The sequence below is a fragment of the Muntiacus reevesi genome, chromosome 4, assembly GCF_963930625.1.
Source record: "Muntiacus reevesi chromosome 4, mMunRee1.1, whole genome shotgun sequence".
Lineage (NCBI taxonomy): Eukaryota > Metazoa > Chordata > Mammalia > Artiodactyla > Cervidae > Muntiacus > Muntiacus reevesi.
This window is the reverse complement of record NC_089252.1, coordinates 13,612,214-13,633,208: the sequence shown is the minus strand read 5'-3', so window position 1 is coordinate 13,633,208 and position 20,995 is coordinate 13,612,214. Positions and strand designations below refer to the sequence as shown.

Below are 20,995 nucleotides of genomic sequence, written 5' to 3'. Positions count from 1 at the left end.
TTCACGTACCGTAAAGTTCACACTTGGAAAGTGTACTGTTCAGTGATTTTCTTTTTTAGTGAATTCAGAGTTGTGCGATCATTACCACTCTACCTTTAGACCATTTTTATAAAAAATGTAACTGTGTACCCATTGGCTGTCATCCTCTGTTCCCTCCTCTCTCTAGCCCCTAGCAACTACTAATCTACTTTCTATATCTCTGGATTTTCCAGTATAGGATATTTCATGTAAAGAAAATCATGTAATATATTGCTTTTTGCGTCTGAAACGCCAATGGATTTGAAAACATAGAGCTTTTGGTGATACTTTCAGGTTGATCACCTCCTGTTTTTGGTCACATAATCTGAAAGATGCATGTGTTATTACATGCTGGAGATTCTTATATTGTTTGAAATGAAAATTTCTTATACTAGCTAGTTTAAATTGCCCTCATTCCACCATACTCCTCTTTTTATAAACTGGTTTATTACCTCTTTCTTTCAGAATTGTGTTAGTGAAGTGTTTTCATTTAGCTTTTGTATTTCTAAGTTAAATTCTTTTTTTAAATCACAACAGTTTTAACTTATTTTGTGAATATCTGTTCAGAAAGTACTGTGTATAGTAGCTTCCCACCAGCTGACTGTTTTACACATGATGGTGTGTTATGTCAGCGCTGCTTTCTCAGTTCGTCCCACTCTCTTTCCCTGGCTGTGTGTGCACGTTCATTCTCTACATCCATGTCTCTATTGCTGCAAACAGCACAGGGAACTATTTTCAGTATGTTGTAATAACCTGTAATGGAAAATAATTGGGAAAAGTGATCAGTATCTTGTTATAACCTGTGTTGGACAACAATTGAAAAAAGTGTACACAAACACGTTTGTTCAAATCACTTTGCTGTACATGTGAAACATGGTATTGTAAATCAACTATACTTGGGAAGAAAAGACAGTGGTAAAAAAACGTACTATGTTAGATACTGTTTAAATATCCTTTTACAATTCTTTAATTAAGAGATGAGACTTTAATTTTTACATGCAGTTTTCCTTTCTGATCTTATTAGTTATGGATGACTCTATAATGTCTGGAGAAAGTTTTGGTGCCAAGCATTTTGCAACTTGTTGTCTCAACCTACATGTGGAAGAAATCCTAATTATAAAGAATAAGCACTTGGAGTGTCTAAACTTTGTACTTCAATATAATTTTTTTTCAAGTTTATTCTGTCTTTGTATATGTCTCTTTTATGGAAAAATTATATCAGAGCTTCTTAATAAGCATTTTGACCAAATTGCTATTGTCCTCCATAAGTACTGCTACTGCTGCTAAGTACTATTCCCCTCCATAATTAAATAAATAAAACTTAGCTTTCAGTTCAGCTACTCATTGTGAGATTTTGTTGACATTCTTACATGTAACATAGGAAACCTCTTACACTTTCCATGTGTATACTTTCTCATTAGGAATTTATCTTAGTGATGCTATTTTATAGAAGCTACTCTCTGACTTTTATAAACTGTGAATAATAGAAATTGTATCAGAATCAGCTCATTTATAAGCTATAAGCTTATATCTCAAATGCAGGAAAACCTCGTAAATTGTCTTTAAGAAGAGCATTCACTATGAGAATGAATATTATGATTCATGTAATAACAAAATTCTGAATTTGAGGAGAAATGGCTGAGTCAAGAAATATAAAGCTATGTGGTCGCACAGTGCATCCACTTTGTTTCTCTTATATTAAAAAAATAATATAGGCTTCTATTCATATGTTCCTAATTTTTTCCCAACTGCTTTTTAAATTATGACTTTAATTGAATGATTATAGTAGAAATTTTACTTTTCATGATTTAATGATTGCAATGAAAATTTTACTTTCAGTAGTCAATTTAAGGTAACCAACCTTACAAATAAATATCAACAAGTATCATAAATACAAATAAGTATAAAATAACATGTAAAATTTAAAAATTTCTGTCAGAACTTGTATTATAGTTGATATCTTTGATTCATAGAAAAGTAGGATCATATAAAATGTTAAAACATCATTACAGCAAAGATGAACATAAAACCACTGTATGCTTCTATTATATATATTATTGTTGTTGCTGCTGCTGTGTTGCTGTTGTTCAGTCGCTAAGTTGTGTCTGACTCTTTGCCACCACATAGATAGCAGCATTCCAGGCTCTTCCGTTCTCCACTGTCTCCTGGTTCAGTTCAGTCACTCAGTTGTGTCCAACTCTGCGATCCCATGTACTGCAGCATGCCAGGCGTCTCTGTCTACCACCAACTCCTAGAGCTTACTCAAACTCATGTCCATTGAGTTAGTGTTGTCATCCAACTGTCTCATTCTCTATTATCCCCTTCTCCTCCTGCCTTCAATGTTTCCCAGCATCAGGGTCTTCTCCAATGAGTCAGTTCTTTGCCAAAGTATTAGAGTTTCAGCTTCAGCATCATTCCTTCCAATGAATATTCAGGACTGATTTCCTTTAGGATAGACTGGTCGGATCTCCTTCCTGTTCAAGGGACTCTCAAGAGTCTTCTCCAGCACTACAGTTCAAAAGCATCAATTCTTTGGTGCTCAGCTTTTTTATAGTCCAACTCTTACATCCATACATGACTACTGAAAAAACCACAGCTTTGACTAGATGGACCTTTGTTGGCAAAGTAATGTCTCTGCTTTTTAATATGCTATCTAGGTTGGCCATAACTTTTCTTCCAAGGAGCAAGTGTCTTTTAATTTCATGGCTGCAATCATCATCTGCAGTGATTTTGGAGTCCCCCAAAATAAAGTCTGTCACTGTTTTCACAGTTTCCCCGTCTATTTTCCATGAAGTGATGGGACCAGATGCCATGATCTTAATTTTCTGAATGTTCAGTTTTAAGCCAACTTTTTCATCCTCCTCTTTCACTTTCATCAAGAAACTCTTTAGTTCTTCTTCACTTTTGCCATAAGGGTGGTGTTATCTGCATATCTGAGGTTATTGATATTTCTCCTGGCAATCTTGATTCCAGCTTGTGCTTCATCCAACCTGGCATTTTGCATGATGTACTTTACATATAAGTTAAATAAGGAGGTTGACAATATACAGGCTTGACATACTCCTTTCCCGATTTGGAGTTTACTCAAATTCATGTCCATTGAGTCAGTGATGCTATCTAAGCATCTCATCCTCTCCCTCCCCCTTTTCCTTTTGCCTTCAATCTTTCCTAGCATCAGGGTCTTTTCCAGTGAATCAGCTCACCTCACTGAATTGATTCCAGTGAATCAATTCACCTCAGTTGGTCAGAGTATTAGAACTTCAGCTTCAGCATCAGTCTTTCCAAAGAATATTTAGGGTTAATTTCCTTCAGAATGACAGGTTTGATGATCTCTTTGTAGTCCAGGAAGCTTTCAGGAGTCTTTTCTAGCACCACAGTTTGAAAACGTTAATTCTTTGGTGCTCAGCCTTCTTTATGGTCCAACTCTCACATCTGTACATGACACTGGAAAAAACATTGCTTTGACTATATGCACCTTTGTTTTTGACAAAGTGATATCTCTGCTTTTTAATATACTATCTAGGTTTGTCAAAGTTTTCCTTCCTTTCGGTTTCATGGCTGCAGTCTCTGTCTACAGTGATTTTGGAGCCCACGAAAGTAAAATCTGTCACTTCTTCCACTTGTTCATTTTTTATTTGCTATAAAGTGATGGAACTGGAAATCATGATCCTAGTTTTTTGAATGTTGAGTTTTAAGCCAGGTTTTTCATTCTCCTCTTTAATCCTCATCAAAAGACTCTTAGTTCTTCTTCCCTTTCTGCCCTTAGAGTGATATCATCTGAATTTCTGAAGTTGTTGATATTTCTCCTGGCAGTTTTCATTCCAGCTTGTGATTCATCCAGTCCCACATTTCACATGAAGTACTCTGCATATAAGTTATATAAGCAAGGTGACAATATACAGCCTTGCTGTACTTCTCTCCCAGTTTTGAAGCAGTCCGTTGTTCCATGTCCAGTTCTGACTGTTGCTTCTTGACCCACATACAGGTTTCTCAGGAGATAGGTAAGGTGGTCTGATATGCCCATCTGTTTAAGAATTTTCCATAGTTTATTGTGATCCACACAGTGAAAGACTTTAGTGTAGTCAGTGAAGCAGAAATAGATGTTTTTCTGGAATTCCCTTGCTTTCTCATGATCCAACAAATGTTGACATTTTGCTCTCTAGATCCTCTGCCTTTCCTAAATCCAGCTTGTTCATCTGGAAGTTCTTGGTTCACATACTACTGAAGCCAAGCCTCAAGCATTTTGAGCATAACCTTGTTAGCATGTGAAATGAGTGCAGTTGTATGGTAGTTTGAACATTCTCTGGCATTGCCCTTCTCTGGGATTGAATGAAAATTGACCTTTTCCAGTCCCATGGCCACAGCTGAGTTTTGTATGACAAATTTGCTGACGTATTATATGGAGCACTTTCACAGCAGCATCTTTTAGGATTTTAGATAGCTCAGCTAGGTACCCATCGCTTCCACTGGCTTTGTTTGTAATACTACTTTCTAAGGCCTACTTGACCTCACACTCCAGGATGTCTGGGTCTAGGTAAGTGACCACACCATCATGGTTGTCTGGGTCATTAAGATTCTTTCTGTATAGTTCTTCTGTGTATTCTTGAGACCTTTTCTTAATCCCTTCTGTTTCTGTTAAGTTGTTACTGTATGTATCCTTTATTGTGCCCATCCTTGCATGAAATGTTCCCTTGATATCTCCCAGTTTTCTTGAAGAGGTGGCTAGTCTTTGCCCTTCTACTGTTTTCCTCTGTTTCTTCACATTGTTCATGTAAGAAGGCCTTTTTATTTCTCCTTGCTGTTCTCTGGAACTCTGCATTCATTTGAATATATCTTTCCCTTTCTCCCTTTCCTTTTGCTTCTCTTCTTTCCTCAGCTATTTGTAAAGCCTTCTCCCACAACCACTTTACCTTCTTTTATTTCTTTTTCTTGGGAATCATTTTGGTTACCACCTCCTGTACAGTGTTATAAACCTCCATCCGTAGTGCTGTTTCACTTTATCAGATCTAATTCCTTGCATCTGTATGTCACTTCCATTATGTAATCACAAGGGATTTGATTTCAATCATGCCAGAATGGCTTAATGGTTTTTCCTACTTTCTTCAATTTAAGCCTGAATTTTGTAGTAAGGAGCTCATGATCTGAGCCACAGTCAGCTCCAGGTCTTGTTTTTATTGACTGTATTGAGTTTTTCCATCACTGGCTGCAAAGAGCACAATAAATCTGATTTCAGTATTGACCATCTGGTGATGTCCATGTGTAGAGTCTTTTCTTGAGCTGTTGGAAATAGAGTTTGCTTCGACCAGTCTGTTCTCTTGACAAAACCCTGTTAGCTTTTGCCCTGCTTCATTTTATACTCCTGTGTAACGGTTCATGTTCTATGATTCTAAAAGCACTGACATAGCAAATAATGGGGATTTTTTTTCTCTCCACCTTAGTAGAAGAAAAAACATGCAGTCATCGTTTGGCATTTGTGGGATTGTTGTTCATGATTGTGGGATTGTTGTTCATGCCATTCCTTTTTTCTGTAATAATGCGCCTGGAGTAAAGCATTGTTAGGACCTGCCAAATGTGAAGGTTCTGGCTCTGCTCTTAGATTTTGTTTCTGTTGCTCTTTGATTAGTGCCTGTTTCTTGACTTAAATTTTTCAGACCGGTTTCCTGAGTATTTCCTTTCTGTTATACCAGAAAAAGTATGCTTTGATATTTGTTGTGATCTTAATTTCTAAACTTATCAAAGAGGGTAGGTACACTTTGACACTAGGTATGTTCTGAACTTAAAATATATTTTGGTATTGTTTTGTCTTCAAATTATCTCACAGTAGCTCTTTCTCCCTCCTTCTCTCTTCCTCTGAGTTTTCTGGTTCCACATTAAAATTGGACAAAAATCTAACAAAAAGTCCTGTTAGATTGTCATTCTCCTCTACAAAATATTTTGAAACTGTCTGTGGTACAATATACTTTTAAAACCTGGGGAAAGAATGTCTGTGCTCATGTTTCCATTTTCATGTAAAAGGAACAGATACTTCTATTTCTCACACTATCATTTTAAGAAAAGAAATGAGTATTCTAATAGATGATGTTTAAGTGGTTAGAACCGAATGATTTCTTTCATATTGTACTTTGATTTTTCAGCCAGTGAATTTACTCTGATTGTTTCTAATTGTTAAGAAGGCAGCTTTGTTAGCAGAAGGAATCTGGAGACTCTTCCTCCTGTGGGCCTTGGTTCTTGGTAGGGATGCAAAGAATTTAAGGTCTTACCCCATTGCAAGAAGGTTTATTAACAATAAGGAAAGAAAGAACAAATTGCAGAGAGTTGGACCCGACTGAGCGCATACAAAAAACAGAGAGAACATTTCATGAGAGAGGTAGGCCGCCAAGGGAGGCAAATTTCCCTGGAGGGTTGGGGTACAAGAGTTTTTAAGGCAGGATCATTTGCATAATCCGGGGAGTTTGTAGAGTAAGAGCTGCAAGTTATAGTAATATGGAAGGACGCTCTACTGTGCATGTCCTTCGCATAATTCAGTCTGTTATAACTAGATGCATGTTTTCAGGGAATATTTATGAGCAGTTAAAGTCCAGTGGCCACCAAAGGTTACCTTAGTCCTGGGTAGTTAGGGGTGTGTCAGTGTGCTAGAGTAGGGAAGTCCTGCCAGTAGGGCTGGTGGGGGGTTTCACAGCCGCCTGACTCTTTTTGGAGCACTGGTGGGCATATTAGGGGCAGGGCTGGTAAATTGCTTGGTGAGGTTATGGGGCTGTTGGATGGTTAGTTGAAGGGACCGTCTCTCATTGCTCTCTGCTACCTTCCTCTCTATCAGCTTAAATGTAAAAAAGTGTGTATAATAATAGCAAAGTGTAGTTTCCATGCATCCTGTAAGCCAAAATAAATAGCAAAGTCACAGTTTTCAAACTATAGTTTAAGAGAGTTTATTCAGTTAAAGAACTGCTCTAGTCTTGGCTGCCTCCAGTTATTAGGATAAGAGGGCTGGGAAATGAAGATGAACTTTTTAAATGGCCTGTGAAAAGACAGTGTTATATAATTACTAAGCAAAGAAGCTCAAACTCAAGCTGTACTAAATATTCTAATTCTTATTGATAGATCTGAAAGTAAATTATAACTGCAAATTGAATAATTGAAGTTTAAAAGTCTGATTTCTAGATTTAACATTTTTTAAGAGTTTAAATCCTCCCAGAATTGTTGTAGTGGAGTTAATCTTTAATAGTTTTACATCATTTTGAGGAAAAATTGAGTGTAAGAAAAGGAAACAGAACTCAATAGTCTTCAGTTTAGTTCTTACTTTTTATAATTTGAATTTCTTAGACTTAGTAGGGAACAGGAAGAAAGTAAGTGTATGAAATATACTCTTTCTGCCATCTTCCTCATTATCTTCTCTTTCCCATCTCTAAATTTCCCCAATTAATTTTTATTAATGTGTAGTAACTTTCTGTTAGAATTGATTTGTGAAAATAATAAATGGCCAGACCTCTTGGGCATTTTATTACACTTTGGTTGTCTGAGAGCCAGCCTTTTAATAATTGTGGGTGTGACTTGAGCAGTTTCCATCTGCTCCATTTTTCAGCTTGCCATATTTTAAGAGTTTTATGACTAGGATGCATATCCACCTGGGGTTTTGGATGTGACTACTTAGTTTTAGTGTTTGATTTATATTTGAGTTCATGTCTTTAGATAAAAGCATCCATCTCCACTGTCTTCATTTTAGCAGCTCTGCTTGTTGCCTTGGGAATGTGCTTTAGTTTCTGTCAATTTGATTAAGAGAAGGCAAAAGAAAGTAAGGACTATTTGAAAAATGCTTTGTGGTCTGTGCAACACAGATAGGGTAGCGAATCTTAGGAAGAGGGTATAGATGAGCAGAGAAGTTGTGATAGGATGTGGTTATGTTTCAGGCTGACCCTTAGAATGCCTTGAAGGGGTAATTGTGGGTCCAGAATCCAGACTCAGGTTTGTAACAGCAGGAACTGGCTTTATTTTAGTTCATCCAGATAAAGTTAGTATCTTGAACACAGGTTCATGCCAATCAATTCAAAGGGTTATTTTTAACCTTATGATGTAGACCTGTACTATCATAATAGCCTCAATTCACATATGCCAACTAAATTAAAATTAAATAAAATTTAAAATCACTTGCTTTGTTACCATAATCACATTTCAAGTGCTCAATAGCCACAGGGGTTGGTGGCTATCTAGTAGGCAGTACAAGTAGGGGAATATTACATTATTGCTGGAAGTTCTGTTGAGCAGGTTCTATTGAGCAGCACTGGTCTAGAGTGCCAATTTAGTAATTTTAAATGGTGAGTAGCCATATTATCTTTATGGTAACCATACTACTCATGCCTGTTACCCAGGACACCATTTTTCAAGGCAGGTTGCAGATTAAATTAGTCTTTAGGAGATTATTAGAAAGTTTGTGAGATATTTCACTCAGTTTGGGGAAGTCTTTAAAGTTCTTTTCCGCTTTCTCTCTTGACATCATTTTTCTAGTTTCTTGAATATACTGTATGTTTTGAATAAACATTGACTAATTATCATGATCACAAAATAATCCTTTACAATTAAGATTAAGGTAACAAGAAATTTTCTGGTACATAATTTTGTGAAATGAAATTAAGGCTATTTAAATTATTTTACAGTACTAATTGACCTGCTGAAATATTTACCTTTGAAAGTAATATTTTACATTGAATGGACTGCGTTGAATGGGTACTTGTCTTGAGGTATTAATTTAGAGGAGTTCACTGAGATTTTAAGTACGTGACAAGTCCTCTTTATCTCCACCATCACCACTTCTTGTTGAAGATACACTCCTAAATGTTGGAGATTTAAGAACTAGATTACCAGGTTGAAGTTGTTATTATTATTAGTGACATGAGTATTATGAGTAATGCTAAAGCAGTCATAATCACCTTGCATGTACAAACCACATTAACAGCTCTAAAACCCTTTAGCATGGATCAGGAACTAAAGTGGAGACTGTTTTTCATTCTAATTTCAATTGTGTCTTGTTTACTTGTAATATTGGATAGCTACTTAACCTTTACTAAGTCATGAATTCCTCATCTATAAATAGGAGTAATGATTATATCTACTTCTTTGAGTTTCTATGAAGACTAGATATAAATGAAATTAAATAGTTAAAGGTTTTAACATATCATGGGACAGTTGTTTTTCAACCGCTAAGTCATGTCTGATGCTTTGCAACTCCATGGACTGCAGCACTCCAGGCTTCCCTATTGTTCACTCTCTCCCAGAGTTTGCTCAAACTCAGGTCCATTGAGTTGGTGACGCCATCCAACCATCTCATCCTCTGTTACTCACTTCTCCTCCTGCCCTCAGTCTTTTCCAGCATCAGGGTCTTTTCCAGTGAGTCAGCTCTTCACCTCAGGTGGCAAAACTATTGAAGCTTCAGCTTCAGCATCAGTCCTTCTGATGAATATTCAGGGTTGATTTCCTTTAGAATTGACTGGTTTGATCTCCTTGCAGTCCAAGGGACTCCCAAGGGTCTTCTCCTGCACTGCAGTTCAAAAGCATCAATTCTTAGTCACTCAGCCTTCTTTATGGTCCAACTTTCATATCTGTATATGACTACTAGAAAAACCCAATGTCTATTAGTCACTTAGTCATGTCCAAGTCTTTCTGACTCCATAGACTATAGCCCTCCAGGCTTCTCTGCACATGGAATTCTTCAGGCAAGAATACTGGAGTGGGTGGCCATTCCCTTTTTCAGAGTATCTTCTTGACTCAAGGTTTGAACCCATGTCTCTCGCATTGCAGGCGGATTGTTTCCCGTCTGAGCCACCAGGGAATCCCGGAAAAACCAAAGCTTTGACTATACAGCCTTTTGTCAGCAAAGTGATATCTCTGCTTTTTAATATGCTATCTAGGTTTGTCATAGATTTTTTCCAAGAAGCAAGCATCTTTTAATTTCATAGCTATAGTCACCTTCCGCAGTGATTTTGGAGCACAAGAAAATAAAGTCTGTCACTGTTTCTGCTTTTCCTCAGTTTGCCATCAAGTGATGATGCTGGATGCCATGATCTTAGTTTTTTTTTCTTTTTTTAATGTTATTTCTCCTGTCAAACAATAATATTATCAGGGCTGAAACATATAGTCACTCAGTTGTGTCTGACTCTTTGCAACCCCATGGACTGTAGCCTACCAGGTTCCTCCATCCATGAGATTCTCCAGGCAAGAATACTGGAGTGGGTTGCCATTTCCTTCTCCAACGATCTTAGTTTTTTGAATGTTGAGTTTTAAGCCAGCTTTTCCACTCTCCTCTTTCACCTTCATCAAGAGGCTCTTTAGTTCTTCTTCCCTTTCTGCCATTAGGGTGGTGTCATCTGCATATTTGAGGTAGTTGATGTTTTTTTCTGACAGTCTTAATACCAGCTTGTGATTCATCCAGCTTGGCTTTCCTGGTGGCTCAGATGGTAAAGAATCTGCCTGTAATGCAGGAAACCTGGGTTCGATCCCTGGGTTGGGAAGATCCTTTGAAGGAGGACATGACAGCCCACTCCAGTATACTTGCCAGGAGAATCCTGATGGACAGGGGAGCCTGGCAGGCTACAGTCCAAGGGGTTGCAAAGAATGGGACACGACTGGGCAACTAAGCACACAGCAGATTAAAGTTAAATAAGCATAGTGACACTCACTATGTAGCCTGTGGTACTCCTTTGCCAGTTTTGAACCAGTACATTGTTCCATGTCTGGTTTTAACTGTTGCTTTTTTACCCGCATAGAGGTTTCTCAGGAGACAAGTAACATAGTTTGGTATTACCATCTCTAAGAATTTCCCACAGCTTGTTGTGATCCACCCAAAGGCTTTAGTGTAGTCTATGAAGCAGAAGTAGATGTTCTTCTGGAATTCCCTTGCTTTTTCTACAATCCAGTGAATGTTGGCAATTGGATCTCTAGTTCCTCTGCCTTTTCTAATTCCAGCTTGAACATCTGGAAGGTCTTGGTTCATGTACTCCTGAAGCCTAGTTTGAAAGTGTTCGATCATAGCCTTGCTGACATGTGAAATGAACACAATCATGTGTTAGTTTGAACATTCTTTGTCATTGCCCTTATTTGGGATTGGAATGAACACTGACCTTTTCCAGTCCTGTGGCCACTGTTAAGTTTCCCAAATTTGCTGACATATTGAATGTAGCACTTTAACAGCATGTTAGGATTTTAAATAGCTCTGCTCAGATGCCGTCACCTCCACCATCTTTGTTCGTAGTAGTGCTTCCTAGACAGTACTGAGCACTCATAAATGTTAGCTGTTGTTATTTGATCTTATTTGCTTTGCTTTAATTAGATTATAACAAGTGTAATGATTGGCTTTGTAATATACACTATTTTTATTCTCATGAAATGTATATTGTTTTTAAACTCCTGAAAGGATGGAAGCTTAGAGAAGTTAAGTGATGTATTTTAATGATTCAAGTAAACAGAAAGTTGTTTAACCAGGACCTGAAATCAGGTCTTTAAATCCTTTTTATGAATACCTTTCTAAAGATAAGTATCAGTATCATGTTTTAGATTTAGGGTTGTGAAGAATTAGTTTGCGTAGAGAATGTTAAATAGCAGAGACATTACTTTACCAACTCAGGTCTGTATAGTCAGAGCTGTGGTTTTTTCAGTAGTCATGTATGGATGTGAGAGTTGGACTATAAAGAAAGCTGAGCACCAAAGAATTGATGCTTTTGAACTGTGGTGTTGGAGAAGACTCTTAAGAGTCCTTTGGACTGCAAGGAGATAAAACCAGTCTATCCTAAAGGAAATCAGTCCTGAATATTCATTGGAAGGACTGATGCTGAAGCTGAAACTCCCATACTTTGGCCATTAGATGCGAAGAACTGACTCACTGGAAAAGACCCTAATGCTGGGAAAGATTGAAGGCAGGAGGAGAAGGGGACGACAGAGGATGAGATGGTTGAATGGCATCATTGACTCAATGGGCATGAGTTTGAGCAGGCTCCGGGAGCTGGTGATGGACAGGGAAGCCTGGCATGCTGCAGTTCATGGGATTGCAAAGAGATGAGCAACTGAACTGAACTGAGAGAATGTCATTATTATCAAGAATGTTAAAGTTGAAAGGTAGAAGAGGCAGAAAGAGTATGAAATGAAGAAAATGTATTTGGTTGGTAATAAGGTTTGTTTGTTTTTTTTCTGTAAGATGGCTCTTACTTGTCTTTAACTTCATTCAAAACAATTTTATTAATTTATATTGTGACAGCGGTTATATCAGCGTGCATTTTTTAAAAAAAGCAAACTTTTGTTTTCTTTTGGCAGCATGTCCCTTTATTTTATTTTTAATTTTTTTAATTATGAAAAAGTAAACCACTAGATCCCACCCAGTATGTATAGGATTTGATTTTATTGTGATCCTACCATTTCATTGTGGCTTCTCCTTTTTCTTGGAATATAGGATATCTTTGTTTGGATGGTTTCCAGCGTCCTTCTGTTGATAGTCATTCAACAGCTAGTTGGGATTTTGGGACTCTCACAGGAGGAGATGAACACACTTCCTTTTACTATGCCATCTTGATTTGATCTCTTTTTTAAAAAAAGCTTTTATCCAAAATTGGTGAGTTTTTGTGTAGCCATTTTAATAGTGAAGATGGAGGGGAAAAAAGCAACATTTTCAGCTTATTATGCTTTAGTTTTTCAAGAAAAGTAAACATGCAACTGAAACACACACAAAAAACTATTGCGTAGTGTATAGAGAAGGTGCTGTGACTGATCAATCATGTCAGAAGTGGTTTGCAGTGTTTCAGGCTGCAGATTTCTCACTAAAGGATTCTCCAAAGTCAGGTAGGCCAGTTAAAATTCATAACGATCAAATTGAGACATTATTTGAGTACAGTCAATGCTACAGGACTCAGGAGATAACCAACACACAGAATATATCCATATCAAACATTGAAAATCATCTGCCTCAGCATGGTCATTTTAATCACATTGATGTTTGGCTTTCACATAAAGAAAACGTTGTTGGTTATATTTTACATACTATTCTCTACTGAAATGTAATGACAGTGTTTCATTTTTAAAACAAATTGTGATGGACAATGTCAAGTTGATACTATACAATAATGTAGAACAGAAGAGATCATGGGGCAAGTGAAGTGAATCACCACCAACCACACCAAAGACCTGCCTTCCTCCAAAGAAAGTAACATTGTGAATATGGTAGGATTGGAAGGGAGTGCTCTATTATGAGCTCCTTCTGGAAAACTGAACGATTAGTTCCAACTAGTATTGGTCCCAATTAGACCAATTGAAGGCAGCACTTTACAAAAAGTGTCAGAATTAGTCAACAGAAAATGCGTAATCTTCCATCAGGATATTGCAAGATTGTATGTTTCTTTGATGACAGACAAAGACTGTTAAAGCTTGGCTGGGAAGTTCTGAGTCATCTATGGTATTCATCTTGGGATTTCCATTTATTTTGGTATTTACAGAATTCTGTTAGTGGAAAAAAATTTCAGTTCCCTGGAAGACTATAGAAAGGGCACCTGGAACACTTGTTTGCTTATAAAGATAAGCTGTTTGGGGAAGATGGAGTTATGAAGTTGCCTTTAAAATGGCAGAAGGTAGTAAAACAAAACAATGAATACATTGTTCAGTAAAGTTCTTGGTGAAAATGAAAAGTTAGGCCTTTTATTTTTGCTTCAATCCTGAAGGAACTTTTTGGCCAACTCAGTATATTCCTATAGGTCCTCAGGTATAGCATAGAAGGTGGGGCCCAATAAGCACCGTCTTTTATGGTGAGTCACTAAACAGTGACTTTCCTGTGGTGAGTGAGCATCCACTAAATATCTGTGCTCCAAATGAACTGGTTTTACAAGCAGTAGTTATGGCATTAATTGTTGTTAATGTTACCGAGTCCAAGCACATACTGCTCGCCACATAACAAGCCAGTTAATGGAGAGACTAGGTGTTAGGGCAAGGAAAAGTGATTTTATGTTGAAAACCAACAGATTGAGAAGATGGTGAGCTAGTGTTTCAGAGAACCCTTTTACCTGAGTTAGAATTCAGGCTTCTTTTATACTGAAAGGGGAGGCAGGGTGCAGCTATTTGTTACAAACTTCATCTGATTCCCTTATATATGTGTGTACATGAATACACACACACAAACTTTTCAGATTCTTTTCCATTATACATTATTACAAGATACTGTATAGTTCTCTGTGCTAAACAGTAGATTCTTTTATTTGTGTATGTTCATGCTCAGTCGCTTCAGTTGTGTCTGACTTTTTGTGACCCTATAGACTGTAGCCTGCCAGCCTCCTCTGTCCCTGGGATTCTCCAGCAAGAATACGGGAATGGGTTGCTATACTCGCCTCCAAGAGATCTTCCTGACCCAGGGATTTAACCCACGTCTCCTACGTCTTCTGATTTGGCAGGCGGGTTCTTTACAACTAATGCCACCTCAGGCCCTCTTGCTATTTATCTATTTTATATATAGCAGTGTGTATCTGTTAACCTTAATCTCCTAATTTATCCCCACCCTACTTTCTCCTTTGGCAATAAGTTTATTTTCTATGTCTGTGAGTCTCTCTCTGTTTTAACTTCATTTGTATACTTTTTTTTTTTGAGTCCACATGTAAGTGATATCAAGAAATTTGTCTTTTTTTTGCTTCTCTCTGGCTTACTTCCCTTAGTATGATTAATCTCTAGGTCTATCCGTGTTGCTGCAAATGACCTTTACATGACTATTATTTCATATATGTATGTTAAAATATGCATATGCTTGCCATATCTTCTTTTGGAGTAGGCAGTGGCAACCCACTCCAGTGTTCTCACCTGGAAAATTCCATGGACAGAGGAGCCTGGCGGGCTTCAGTTCACAGGGTTGCAAAGTCGGACATGACTGGCTGAGCATGCACACACATATTCTTTATTGATTCATCTGTAGATGGACACTACCACGTTTTGGCTGTTGTAAACAGTGCTGCTGTGAACCTTGGGGTGCATGTATCTCTTTGAACTAGTTTTCATCTTTTCTGGATACATGACCAGGAGTGGGATTGCTGAATTATATGGTAACTCTTATTTTTAGTTTTTTAAAGCACTTATATAATGTTTTCCATAGTGGCCACACCAATTTACCTGTCCACCAGCACTATAGGAGGGTTCCCTTTTCTCCACGCCCTCTCCAGCATTTATTATTTGTAGACTTTTTGATGATGACCATTAGATTGGTGTGAGGTAATTTATTATTGTAGTTTTGATTTTCATTTCTTTAATAATTAGCAGTGGTGAGTATCTTTTCATGTGTCTGTTGGCTATCTTTATGTCTTCTCTAGAGAAATGTCTGTTTAGGTCTTCTTCCTGTTTTTTGACTGGATTGTTTGGGTTTTTTTGAGCTATATGAGCAGTTTATGCATTTTGGAAATTAAGCACATCATTTATAAATATTTTCTCCCATAGTTTGTCTTTTCATTTTGTTTATGATTTTCTTTGCTGTATAAAAGCTTTCAAGTTTACTCAGTTCCATTTGTTTACTTTTGCTTTTATTTCTTTTGCTTTGGGAGTCTGATCTAAGAAAGTATTGCTATGACTTAACGTCAGAGAAGCTTTTGCCTACATTCTCTTCCAAGAGTTTTATAGTGTCACGTCTTATAATGAAATCTTCAAGCCATTTTGAGTTTTATTTTTGTGTTTGATGTGGGGGAGTGTGCTAACTTCATTGATTTACATATGGCTGAAAGGACACTTATTTTAATGTGAAGAGATCAAATTAAGTACAGACATTGCAGAGAATACCAACTTTTCCCCGCAAAAGTCCTAAGATGAAATTAATTGAAGGTATCTCTAAGAACTTTGTGTTATATTCTGAAAATGATTAACTACATAATCCTAATGAGGAAGACAGATCATTAATAGGTCCTACTGAATAATTTATTTTCTTAAACTAATTTTATCCAGAATATCAGTTTATTTACAAAGTTTATTCACAAAGCTACTTCAAGGTAGAAATATGTTCAGAAACCAAGAAAAATGTGCTTAATAAACTTGCTATACTATAGAGAAAATAGTCTCTTTTCTTTTCAGAATAGCTGAAAGATATGATGATGATGATGACACTTATGATTCCTGTAATTCACAGAGAGAATGGAGTCCAACTGACCACATTATATCAATGAAAAATGTCCGCAAACACAGAAATACCTGGCTAGTCACTGATCTGCTGCTGCTGCTGCAGCTATAAATCAGGGGTTCTGACTGCCAGTCTTTCTACCCAGTCTTTATGTACCTTAGTCCGTCAGTCAGTTCAGTTGCTCAGTCGTGTTTCACTCTTTGTGGCCCCATGGAGTGCAGGTCGCACACACCAGGATTCCCTGTCCGTCACCAACTCCCGGAGTGTACTCAGGCTCATTACTATTTAAATCTCCCATAAATTCTGTTCTATTAATTTTAAAAGCATAAAAGTAAAGGTAATGCTTTTAATTATCAAACCATGTCTCTGAAACTTCCATGTTTCTCATTTCTCTAAAATCTAACTGGGAATATCATTATGTCGATTTTGGTTTAAAAACCCATGTAAATCATCACTTTGATAATCTGTTCTTGAATTTATAAACAAAAATGATATCTAGCTTACAAATCACATTTCAAAAATCAAAACATTTGCCAAACTTCAGTCAGTCAGTTTAGTCGCTCAGTCATGTCTGGCTCTTTATGACCCTATGGACTGCGGCATGCCAGGCTTCCCTATCCATCACCAGTTCCTGGAGCCTGCTCACACTCATGTTCATTGAGTCGATGATGCCATCCAGCCACCTCATCCTCTGTCGTCCCCTTCTCCTCCTGCCTTCAGTCTTTCCCAGCATCAGGGTCTTCTCCAATGAGTCAGTTCTTCACATCTAATGGCCAAAGTATTGGAGTTTCAGCTTCAGCATCAGTTGTTCCAATGAATATTCAGAATTGATTTCCTTTAGGATGGACTGTTTGGATCTCCTTGCAGTCCAAGGTACTCTCAAGAGTCTTCTCCAACACCACAGTTCAAAAGCATCAATTCTTCGGTGCTCAGCTTTCTTTATGCTCCAACATGTATACATCCGTACATGACTGCTGGAAAAACCACAGCTTTGACTAGATGGACCTTTGTTGGCAAAGTAACATCTCTGCTTTTTAATGTGTTGTCTAGGTTGGCCATAACTTTTCTTCCAAGGAGCAAGAGTCTTTTAATTTCATGGCTGCAGTCACCATCTGCAGTGATTTTGGAGCCCCCCAAAATAAAGTCTGTCACTGTTTCCATTGTTTCCTCCTCTATTTGCCATGAAGTGATGGGACCAGATGCCATGATCTTAGTTTTCTGAATTTTAAGTTTAAACCAACTTTTTCTCCCTCCTCTTTCACTTTCATCAAGAGTCTCTTTAGTTCTTCTTTGCTTTCTGCCATAAGTGTTTTCTAATACATCTCTTCCTTTCTCTAGATTCCTCTAACATCAACAGAAGATAAAGAAATGATGTTGTTTGATTTCTGGTTTCAGTCATGTGGAAAACTAAGATAAAACTGAGAATCCTCCCACAACAAATAGCTAATAATATGAAGTAGTAGTAAAATAAGTATGACAATTTAGGAAGCCCTACAAGAGATCAGTTTACAATCTAAAATTGCAAACCAATGAAAGCTAAAGTCAGTAATTATAACAAACAACTGGAATATATCTGCCAGAAATTCAGACAGTAAAATACTGAAAAAATAATTTAAAGTTAAGCATTATATAAGATTATAAAACATAAATCAAGGGATCAAAACACAAAAAGCAACATACTATTTGCTACTATAGCTGTATAGTGAACCCTTTATTTTCCTTTTTTCAAACCCAGGTGGTTTTATAAGCTAAATATATACAACCTGCTGAGATCAGTATGACCATGAAAAGGAAAAGGAAAAGTGAAAGAAAAGGAAAGTGAAAGAAAGGAAAATTAGATGCATCTCACTAACAGATGGAACATTTCAGCAGAAAATTAGAAAACTGAATCAAGCAATTAAAAAGTACATCATGCCCAAACAAGAATTTATTCCAAGAATGTTTATGTAAAAGCAGTTTGGGGCTTCCCTTGTGGCTCAGATGATAAAGAATCTGCCTGCAATGAGGAAGACCCATGTTCAGTCCCTGGATTGGGAAGATCCCCAGGAGAAGGAAATGGCAATCCCCTTCAGTTTTCTAGCCTAGAGAATTCCATGGACAGAGGAGCCTGGTGGGCTACAGTCCATGGGGTCACAAAGAGTCAGACACAACTGAGTGACTATACTTTTCACTTTCAGAAACAGTTTAACACAGGATATCTATTAGTATACCTTATTATTATATTATTGAGTGTTTCAGGGGTCCCCCAAAATGAGATGATGGAATCACAGGACTCAGAGGGAGTTGTAATCACAGCTAAGATTTATTATAAGCAACACAATAAGTATATACAACTAGAGGGTTCAGTTAGATAAAAAGGTGTAGTGGGGTCTGGAGAAATCTATGTATATATAGGCTTTCTATTCTTCCCCTTCCCAGCCCAGGAAGAGACTCAGTTGATAGTGCTTTTTCTCCCGAAACTAAAATGAAGCCTTTTAGGAAAAAGTCCTTTGAGACTCAGAAATTGGGGGTTTTCCTGGGGGTCTGGTCACACATTCTTTGCCCTCAACTGCCAAAAGTCTAGCCTCCCAGAAAGAGAGCAGTTGCTCACCATCAATTGCAGTGTGCGGAGAGCCGTGCCACAGTGAAACATCGATACCAGTTAGAGAATGTTTCAGAAGTCAGGTTTTCACACACTGACCAGGGCCATCCTTGCAAGCAGGTCCTTCTACAGTTAGAGCTTCAAGCCTACTGTGTTAACTATCTCCTGCATATTAAAGGAGAAAATAACATACGGTCAAAAGGATCCCCAGTCTTACCAACTTTTTGGTAAACTTCAACAAACATTTATCATTTAAAGTTTTGGTAAAGTGAAATATGACTTTCTTAACCTGATATAAGAAATAGACCAAGAACTGATAGCAAATATCTTACCAAATGATTAAATGCAAGAAGCGTTCTCGTTGAAGTCAGGAACAAAATAAGGATGCTTCTACTATTGCTCGGGTTAGACACTGTACCAGAGTTTCTTGTACTAGTCAGTACAAGAAATTATTTACAGATGAATTATTTACAGATGATGATCATATAGAAAAGTCAAAAGAACTGTTAGACTGTTACAAATAGTCAAGAAATGTTAAATACAAGATTAATTAAGCAGAAATCAGTTACTATTCCAAAGTTTCTATCACCAATCTAAAAATACAATGTTTAAAGAATATTTGCAGGAGTAAGAAAAACTACATGCAATTTAGAAATAAACCAATCAGAAAAGGTATCGATTTTCATCTTGGAAATCCAGCAATTACATGTCTATATTTCTACACTAAGAAAACTCACTTATGGGCATAAGGAGATACATACTTATTCACTTTAACCCTGATAATAACACAAAATATTGAGCTTGTTGGGAGAATAAATGATACATTTACTCATACTGGGATACTCTACAGCAATTTAAGTGAAAACATTTGAGCTGTGTAGATTAATAGAGATACATCTCAAAAACAGCATTAAGTTTAAAAAAGCAAATTGAAATGAAAGAATGAGGGAAGTCTTTACAAATACCTTTGATTTGCTTTTTTTAAAATCTTTTTTAAAAAGTGAAATAAGAGAAACTGTTAATACATGTTCAGTTTTGACAGTGAATACATGGGTGTTTGTTACATTATTCTGCATACTTTGTTTTATAATAAAAATAAAAAATTTAATTGCATACATAATTTTAAAACTCAGGCATTTAACTTTCCAGAACTGGGGAAACAATAAATAATATTAAGTCACCCAGTGCATTTATACTGCCTCTTTTCACACTTCTTGGAATTCATTTACCACTTAGTGAAGTTATTTGGTTAATTCCCCCACACTGAAAAACATTTTGATGAAAAAGATCAATGTCAACTAACTCAATTAGGTTGCTAACACACTACTTTTTCAGTGGGAAGGTAGGAAGAATGGTTGGGAGGGGAGGGTGGGAAGGAGGAGAAATATGAATATTGTGTTATCCTTAGGGATTTTTCCTTCCAAATGTCAAACAATTCTCTGTAAAATTATTCAAAACTGTAAAACTTGTTTAGTGGCACCATTGATGTCATCAAATTGTATAAGTAGTATGTGTAACCTTATAGGAATAACATATTGGTTTTGATTCTGTTGGCTTTTTCTGTGTCATAAAAGAATGTGGTAATCTCTTACAAATTTACTACTAATGATACATGGTAGAATATTTTTTATCAGTCACTTTGATTTGCTTACTGATGTCTAAGATTGTCAAAACTTTTAGATTTGTATTGAAATTGATGGTAGCAAGTAGACTAAATTCTTTTTTGCCAGTGAAAGATTAAGCCCTAAAAGAATGTCGATTTATGTTCTATAAATCTATTGTCTGTGTTCACAGCTATAGTTTTTGCCAGAAAAGTACACAATAACATGCTTTTAAGACTAATCTCTGAGAAGTGAAATTGAAAACAACTTTTATGAGGCAAATACCACTCTTCCTGAATAAGATGCACATGTAAAATTTCAAAGTAAAATTGAAGATCTGTGGCTAAGGAAATTAATCAGGAAGGTAGAAGAAACTCCTTGACTTGTAAGAATTAAGTACTGTAGGTGTGTGTGCAAACTCTAACATATAGACATACCTCCTTTTTAAATCTCAGTTCAAGTGAATTATTGTATACAGCTATATTTTTTCTTCAATTATAAATTACTGTGTAACTTGTGTTCGATTTGAAACAGATTTGACACATTAAAAATTATTAAAGAATCATACTGTTTAATAATTGAAATCTATATCAGTGAGCCATAGTGCATCCTACAAATATTGATAGATTAGCTGACTGATAATGATTTTGTTTATTGAGTACTTCTAGCCTAGGCTTAGGAAAGTGT

General features: G+C 36.8%; 1 protein-coding gene across 1 annotated transcript in view; it reads left to right on the top strand.

Annotated features, from left to right (window-relative positions):
* PIK3C3 (phosphatidylinositol 3-kinase catalytic subunit type 3) overlaps positions 1–20,995 on the top strand; it is a 158,475-nt gene that overhangs the window by 20,408 nt on the left and 117,072 nt on the right. The gene's annotated exons all lie outside the window — the stretch shown is intronic.